We start from the raw sequence: 8,894 nt of genomic DNA on the forward strand, positions 1-8,894 counted from the left end.
AAATCAACAGGTTGAGAGACATGGTACAATTTGTGTTAAGGCAAGAGGCTTAGAATTAATGTCCTGAGGTTGATAGAGGTCTGTGTTTATGTGAAAACAGCTCTGCAGCAAAGACACAAGCCTGATAGCCTAACAGAACCTGACTCTGCCCTGCTTTGGCTTTGAATGATAGAACACCATGACTCAATAAGGGGCATAACCTCAGAGAGGGTAGAGCAGGCTCCCAATAAGAGTAAGCATAGTAAGGATGCATGGTGCAGTTCTAGAAAGAAAAGAGCCAATTGAGTTCATCACTTGAATTATTTCCCTTGGTGGGAAATGTATTTTATTTCTATGTAATATTATAAAAAATATTTTAGAAACACACTGTATTATGAACTTCAAGCTCACCTCCAAAGATACAGGAGAACAAAAAAAAACATGCACGAAGTTAGTAAAAGTGATCTAATTAGCATTCTTACAGAATGAGCTGTAGATTTACTGGAGTCTTACTAAAGGGAAAAATACCAGAGCACCAGACTAGCACATCAATCATTTGAGATTGTCTGACAGTCTTGAAGAGGATATCCTGACTGCAGAAAGCACACTGCTGTCTTAAGGCTAGGGGCCCAGGTCAGAGCATAGTAAGAACAAAAGATGAGCAGTTTTGAAAGGAACCAGCTGGCTTAAGGTGATCCAGAGTGCACAGATGTGAAAACCTTAGTGTTCCAGCAATACAATTACCCAAAACAAGAATAACAGAATAACCACTACAAAATTATAAAACTTGATTTAGCTTGTTGACCCTTGAGGTCTGAGTATTTATGTCATGCTAAGTTTTTACTACTTCAATGTAATTTTATTTTGTGTGTTCTGGTTGGTGGCTATAAAAAAACAGAATTTCTTATAAAAGTTGAAAACTAAATTGTAACTGATCTTTGTTAGAAATATGTATAGAATTCTGTCTATGTGAGATCTGAACGATCTTTCATGCTTTTTAAATGGTCTAAGCACAATAACCAATACTTTATAATTTCCTGTATAATTATCTCAAACTTCCTCAAACTTAATACAGGTGGTTTTGTGGCAAGTCAAGAGATGGTAAATCTCAAGTCAATTATGAACTTCCTAAAGTGGTAATTGAATGTAAAACAGAATAATCTAAAACTGAAAACCAAAGTGGTTTGAATCGCAGGAATAATCAGGAACTAAAAACATACGAGATTTGGAAAATGTTAATTTTGTTGTTACACAGTGTCTGTGGGTATGTGGTTAAAGTCATGAAAAATAGCTCAATATTCTTTAAGATCTTAGTCATTGTTTTCCATTTAATGATGTTGAACATCTTGTGAGTGTAAGGGGTGTTATTAATAATTATTTGGAGGCAAAACACACCCGAGAAAAGAGTTACTGTGTGCCCTTTAAAGATATTTAAAATGAACCATCATCTATAGTAGAACTAACAGCATATTACCTGACTTGAGACAACAAGTTTACTTACTCCACAGACATTATCAAATGCTTCAAACCTTTATGGATATCTCAGTAGTGTTAATGAGTACAGGAGCTGGTTATGTAGAAATTCCATGTTGTATTCACCAGACAGTACAAGGAGATTTCCCCATTTGCTCTCATACGAAGATGTGAAAACAATAATATTAAAAGTGTCCCTCTGTGACTAGTTGTCTTTATTTTCAATTCTAGGACAGAACAGCATAAAATAAGCAGAATTACAGATTTGATTATCGAACTCTGTAAGTATATCACATTTGTTTGTTATTTGTATTCAGAGAATGTGAGGGTGAGACCATGTAATTTAGCTGCAGCTTGCTGGATTTTTTGTTTTGTTTTTACCATCAAAATAGCTTCACAGAGATGAGCTTTGAAGAATGGTTTAAACATTCTGTTTTTTTCTTTCTTCTCAGGTTAGTGTCACTTCAAAAATAAAAATAAAAATAGGCACTCTTACTGGAACATCAGGAGTAATGCTGGGTATAAACAGGATTAGAATATACTTAACTGTGGTAATCCTTCCCGACACACATAGAGATGAATTGATAACCGGATTTGGCATTTCAAATATTTTTTACCCAAGGCAAAGGCTTTAGGGTGTTTTCTCGGAATTAGAGAGTTTAGAGATGAAAAAGGTGCCATTTATTATTTTCTCTTTCTGTCAGCTTAGGACTTCTCTTTGCGATCATGTTTATAATACTGGGCCTGTCTGTTCTTAAATGTTTCACCTGTTGAAGGATGTTCCATCAGAGGATGTGCTAAAATCTTAGATTGTGTGTACCAGAGGTTCTGACCGAATAATATTCTGATAAAATCAAGTAAGGTAATGTATTGGAAAGGAAGTTGGACTTAGAATCAGCAGTAGTGAGTTCTAGTCAGGAATCTGTAATATAATTTGTACATGATCTTGAGCAAATCACTTAGTGTCTCTCAATTTTCTGTTTCCTCATGTGAGATGTGAAAGGTTTGGGCTAGCCTATATGATTCAGTTTGTTAGATAATCAGATAAATATATCATTTAATCAGATTAACCATATCAATGTATCAGTTCAGCCAAAATAGTTGTCATTTATATAAGAAAGACTATAATAAATCAGAAAACTAGATTTTTATATCTGAGAACCTCAATTTTTGTTTTCTTAACATTAGTACTACTTTGCCAAGTAATGGCAACTTAAAAGATCTTTCTCTCAAACCTGGCAGTATTATACCATTTTTGCTACAATATTATTTTCAGGAATATAATCACAGCTTACCTATTACCAGGGCCTTAGAGCATAAACAAAAAAAAAAAAAGATTAACTTTTACAATCCTACTTTATCCTAGGACTCAATAAAGAAAATTAGTATGCTTCTTTAAAAAAGGGGAAAAAAAAGATGACTCATATTCCCATTCCTCCAAAATATAGAATATTCAAATGAAGAGTAAATAGACACTAACCTCTCCTCCTTTTTTTTTTTGTAACTTCAGAGCTCACTGATTTGAATAATTTTCTCTTCAAAACTGGTAGAATATTTTACTTTATCATCAGGTTATTTTTGATTGCAAAGCTGCAACCTGAACAGTATACTTATACTGAAAAATGCATAGGATTTGGAGTCAGGAAATCTAGCTTCAAGAATCTGTTCTGTTACCTCCTATATATATAATTTGAGTAATTTCTTTAACACCTTTGAATCTTGGTTTATTATTATTATTATTAGAAAGTATTATTACGTTCAAATATTAAAGATGGAAGCAAGGAAGAGGAATGGAACTAATACGTGCCACAGCGTCATGATGGAAAAGTCAGGGAGTGCTTTATTTTCTAACTCCAGTGTAATGTACTTTCTAACTGCTGTGTAAGAGACAATGCACCGCCACATTATCACCTGTGTAAGAGAAGGAAACTCAACCTTTTGGGGTTCTTCAAGAACAAGGAAGAGTTGCCCCAGTATGGAGAAACTCTAGTTTTTCTTTACCACTTCCTTTCCGCAAGATTTCTCCAAATTTTATTTTTTAATATATAAACCATTGTAAGTATATAGCTTACAAGTGTAATCAATGTGGTTCCACACAAATCTGCAAACTGATTTATATATCAGAAGACTCTATTCAAGTCTGAATCCCAGTGAATATTTAGCTGAAATGCCATGAGAAAAAAAAAAAAGAAAAATTATCTTCATTGTGACTTTGAGATAATTACTTTCAAAAATCACTGCAGCCCCAATCCAAGAAGGGGCCACAAGGTTTAATTGTGGGTGTGCTATTTACAGATTAATTAGGACATTTAACTTCATTTTTTATACCACAGAATTAATCCCATAAAAATTAGTTATCTCGAAGGAGTCAGTTGTCAACTCTGACAGGATCTCTTTGCCATAATCTATTAAAATGCTGCTTTTATCTTGTCTTGCCTGTGTCATATTTTATGGATTTTTTCATAAACACTCCCTATACTTCATAAATGTCTCAATTTTCTAGTCTATTAACATTACTTCAAAAGCAATTGATAAAAGAGTAGGGCATGCATGAAATAATACACCAATAATGTGAAGTGCTGGAGGCAAGAACAGTGGGTAGGATCTGCACAGCTTGTGAGCTGAAACAATGAAAGGATGTTTTATCTACTACAATAAAGAAACAAATGATCATTTTTGATAATAGAAAAAAGATTGCTCGTAATTGGGCAGATGAAAAATGGGTTATACAGAAAATACAGCATAGTTTGAAAATGATAACTGAAATGAGAAAATAAATGTCCCCAAATATATATTTACATTAGTAGAAACCTTTTCCCTTTTGTTACCAAAGATTTGATATTCAGTTTGATTTGTCTTAGTTCTAGATATGATAGTCTTATTCTATATATAAATATTTCCTTTGTATGCATATATTTGTACCAAACCTATATATGTATTTTATGTGCTGACTACAATAAATGTTGGAATTTGTTTTTTTAATATTTTTAATTATTATTCTTATTATTTTGAGATGGAGTCTTGCTCTGCTGCCCAGGCTAGCATGCAGTGGCACTATCTCAGCTCAGTGCAAACTCCGCCTCCCAGGTTCAAGGAGTTATCCTGCCTCAACCTCCCAAGTAACTGGGAATACAGGCGCATACCACCACACCCAGCTAATTTTTTATATTTTTGGTAGAGTTAGGGTTTCACCATGTTAGCCAGGCTGGTCTCAAACTCCTGACCTCAAGTGATCCACCCACCTTGGCCTCCCAAAGTGCTGGGATTACAGGCATTAGCCACCATGCCTGGCCTAATTTTTTTATTTTAGTTTTTGAAGTTAATTTTTCTTTTGATGTATAGATGATATGTCTATAGCATCCTCTTTAGATTTCTTAAGCCCTAATATAAGACCTAATATAATGAAATAAGAATCTTTATTTGGATTTGTACCACAAATTTAATTGAGTAAACTGACTTTTCAAAACTTATTTGGTAATTATGTATTTAAATCAACTAAATGAAAAGCAAAGAGGAGAAAAGTTACTAAGCAAGTTGCAGAATTCCTGATTTTTCTTTCATTTTATTCTTCATATTTTACCACCTGACTTAGCTAAATGAAGCCAGAGATTGTCTGAGCTTTCATTCTTAAGGCGTCATGTTATAAACAGAGTGACCTTAGACCTCAGTATGTCTGCACAGTCCTGGTGTTATCCTGTAATTATAATAGCTCCTTCTGTCACTCATAAGTGTCCTGGCTTGGATAACAAAGTCATGTTTACCTATTAAAATATGTGATCAAGTGAATATTAGAAGAAATGTTTGAGTAATACATACGGTTTTTAATTTCTCTAAACCTACATAGTACTATCTAAAATAATTGTGATTTAGTGTTGAGAAAGGTCTTTGGTTCTTGATTCATATAATTCCTTTTTTAAACTTGGAAATGAGACCATTTTCTTGTTGCTCAGATGAAGAAATAATCTCAAATAACTGGATTGTGATCATTCAATTCTAATACTTGAAGATGATTTTTCTCATGCCTTGATAGATGGTGATAGAATACATTGCTGAATTGTCCTAGTGGCACTCTATAAAACAGGTAATGTAGTGGAGTAAAGTACAGGACTCAGCATAATGATGATGCCATGTGTGCCTGTAAGTTTACAGGGGCACAGAAGATCATGATCAAGGGGGATTCTTTAGTTCTCAAATGTTGCAAAGAATATTTGAAACTCCCAGTCCTTGGTACATAACTTACGGAAACAGTCAACAAAAGTATGTGGGAAATATCCAGACTTACCATATGGGTTGAAAGATAATACCAAACATAATAGTTTATTAACTTGACTTAATTCCCACTTCTCTCCCATTTGTCTTTTCCCATGTCAGGAAATAGCATAAAAATTCGCCTAGTTGCTCAAGCCAAAAACCTAGACGTGTTTCATGTTCTCTTTTGTCCATTACATCCGTAAACAAATGCTGCCACTTTAGTCCGAGAACCATTCAGAATCTACCTGCTGCTTTTCATCTCCGTTCTTACAATCATAACCCAAGCTACCTTCATTCTTCTCTATGGTTTTACAATTGCCATGTTACGTGCTCTGCCTGCTTCTACCCTGGCTGCCTCCTCCATGATTTATTCTCAATGTAGCACTAAAAATGATCTTTTAAGAATGTAAATCTGATTACACAATTCAATAGCTCCCATTACATTTAAAAAAAAACCCAAGCTTCACACTGTGGCCTGTGAGTACTACATGATTATACCCTTGTCTGCCGCATCTCCTACCATTTTTTCATTTTTCACTGTGCTCCATCTCCCATTTTTGTTCATTCAGCATGCCAAGCTTGTTCTCGTTTGCTGTTGTCCCTGCATGGGTGGCCTAGGACAAATGATTTTCTTCCCAAATATTTGTGAAATCCATTCACTTCTCACCACTTCTGTGGTCCTAGTACAAGCTCCCATCGTCACTCACCCAAACTGCCCTAGCAACTTCCTAACTGGTCTCTGCGTGTTAAATCGGCTATCCAGCCAGAGTGATATTTTGGTAAGTGCATGTTTGATTGTGTTGAGCCCTAGAACTATATTCTAGGAGCTGAACATACTGCCCTGGCCTGATAGAGTTTATATTTTATTGAAGAAGCAGATGCCAAGCACACACAAAAAAGAACAATTTCAGATTCTGCTAAATACTATGAAGAAAATAAGTCGAGACTCAGTGATAGAGAATAATTGAGGCGAGATCCATTTTTAGATTAGGGAGTCAGGGAAGTCAGGTGTATCTATGTGAAGAGCTGGGGAGAGGCAGGAAGGAGATGGGATTGGGGAAACATAGTGAGTGAGAAGAACATGTTAGAGATGGGGCGCGCTCTCCCGGCAGCCCGCGCTCCCTGACCCCGCGCCGCCGAGCGCCCCGCGGACTCAGAGGTGGGTGGCGCCGCCTTGGGCTCCTGCCTCCCCGGCTCCAGGCTCCACGCTGCCACCACCTCGGCCCATGGGCAGAGTCGGCAGGCGGGCAGGCATTAATCTGAAGAAAAGATGTCCCTATACGATGACCGGGGAGAGGAAACCAGTGACTCAAAAACAGAAGGCAGGTCCAAAAAACCCAAACTTCTGCAGTCAGCTTCAGGTGAAGAAGGCAGCTCTCACTCAAAGGCCAAAGGACAAAACAAAGTACAGTTCTTGCCCCAGTCATTGACCTAAAACGAGGTGGCTCCTCAGATGACCGGCAAATTGTGGACACACCACCGCATGTACCAGCTGCGCTGAAGGATCTTGTTCCCACTGGGTTTTCTGCAGGGGAAGTTCTGATTCCCTTAGCTGACGAATATGATCCCATGTTTCCCAACGATTGTGAGAAAGTAGTGAAACGCCAGAGAGGAATGACAAAGACAGCGGGAGCTGGAAAGACAAAAGCAAATAGAAGAAAGAGAAAAAAGGCATCAACACAGACATGATGCAAGTGAGTTTTCAAGGAGATCAGATCCAGATTGTGATGAGGATGAAGATTAGGAGCGAGAGAGGAGGAAAACAATTATGGGCGGAGCTGCCATTGCCCCACCCACTTCTCTGGTAGAAAAAGACAGAGTTACCCCGAGATTTTCCTTATGAAGAGGACTCAAGACTTCGATCACAGTCTTCCAAAACTGCCAGTCCTCCCCCAGTGTACGAGGAACAAGACAGACCGAGATCTCCAACCCGGCCCAGCACAACTCCTTCCTCGCTAACTTGGAGGGGCACGGTGGTGCACAAGAGCATACGGAAGTACGGCTTCCGGGAGGGTCGGGGTCTGGGGAAGCACGAGCAGGGGCCGAGCACCACCCTGTCGGTGGAGAAGACCAGCAAGCTGGGTGGCAAGATCATCGTGAGTGACGCCACAGAGAAAGATGCATCCAAGAAGTCAGATTCAAATCCCTGACTGCAATACTTAAGTGTCCTACTAAAGTGGCCCTACTAAGGAACATGGTTGGTGCCAGAAAGGTGGATGAAGACTTGGAAGTTGAAACCAGGGAAGAATGTGAAAAATATGGCAAAGTTGGGAAAAGTGTGTTGTTTGAAATTCTGGTGCCCTTGATGATGAAGCAGTACGGATGTTTTTAGAATTTGAGAGAGTTAAATCAGCAATTCAAGCAGTTATTGACTCGAATGGAAGGTATTTGGGTGGATGGGTGGCAAATGCATGTTTCTACAGTTTGGAAAAATTCAGGGTCTTGGATTTGGCAGAACAAGTTTGATTTTAAGAACTAGAACACAAGTCATCTCCGGTGATCCTTAAATGAACTACAAGCTGAGTAAAGAAGGAAAAAGGTCACAGCTTCCATGGCTGTTGCACACTGAGACTCTTGGAGGGACTTCTAAGATATATGTTGATTGATCCCTTTTTTATTTTGTTTTTTTTTTTAATATAGTATAAAAATCCGTTTAAAGACCAAACAAAAAGAAAATGTTAGAGATAAGGTTGGAGAGATGGGAGGCAGTAATAAGAGATAAAGAGTAGTGGATTTGGCACATAATCTGGAGGCAGAACTAACAGAGGTTGCTGATGATTGGTGATGGAAAGGTAGAAATTAAGGATGAAACCTAGGTTTTTGCCTTGACCACCAAATAAATGGTAGTCTTATAAACTGAGATGGAGAAAAGTAGGGAAGGAGCAAGTTTGTTAGTGGAGAGAAATCAAGTTTTTTTGATGGGGGTGGCTGGAGCAGGTTAAATTGACTGTATCTAGTAGACCACCAAGTGGCTGTATCAACCAGGTAGAAGATTGTGAATCTAGAACTCAAGGTCAGGGCTGTAGATATAAAATGGAAAAATCACAGCATATAGATAGAGATTAAAGTCTAGGAACCGAATAAAGTCACCTATAGAGAAAAGATAGAGAAGTGAAGAGGAGAGAGATCAAGTCCTATAGCACTTTTAATAAGATCAGGCAATCTCCTTACCAAAAATATGTGGTCTCTCA

The 8,894-nt window shown here is 37.6% G+C and overlaps 1 pseudogene; it reads left to right on the plus strand.

Annotated features, from left to right (window-relative positions):
* The first annotated feature begins 6,973 nt into the window (after positions 1–6,973).
* On the plus strand, positions 6,974–8,169 carry LOC104665650 (annotated as a pseudogene).
* The last annotated feature ends 725 nt before the right edge of the window (positions 8,170–8,894 follow it).

This window comes from Rhinopithecus roxellana, chromosome 5 (assembly GCF_007565055.1).
Source record: "Rhinopithecus roxellana isolate Shanxi Qingling chromosome 5, ASM756505v1, whole genome shotgun sequence".
In the NCBI taxonomy this organism is placed as follows: domain Eukaryota; kingdom Metazoa; phylum Chordata; class Mammalia; order Primates; family Cercopithecidae; genus Rhinopithecus; species Rhinopithecus roxellana.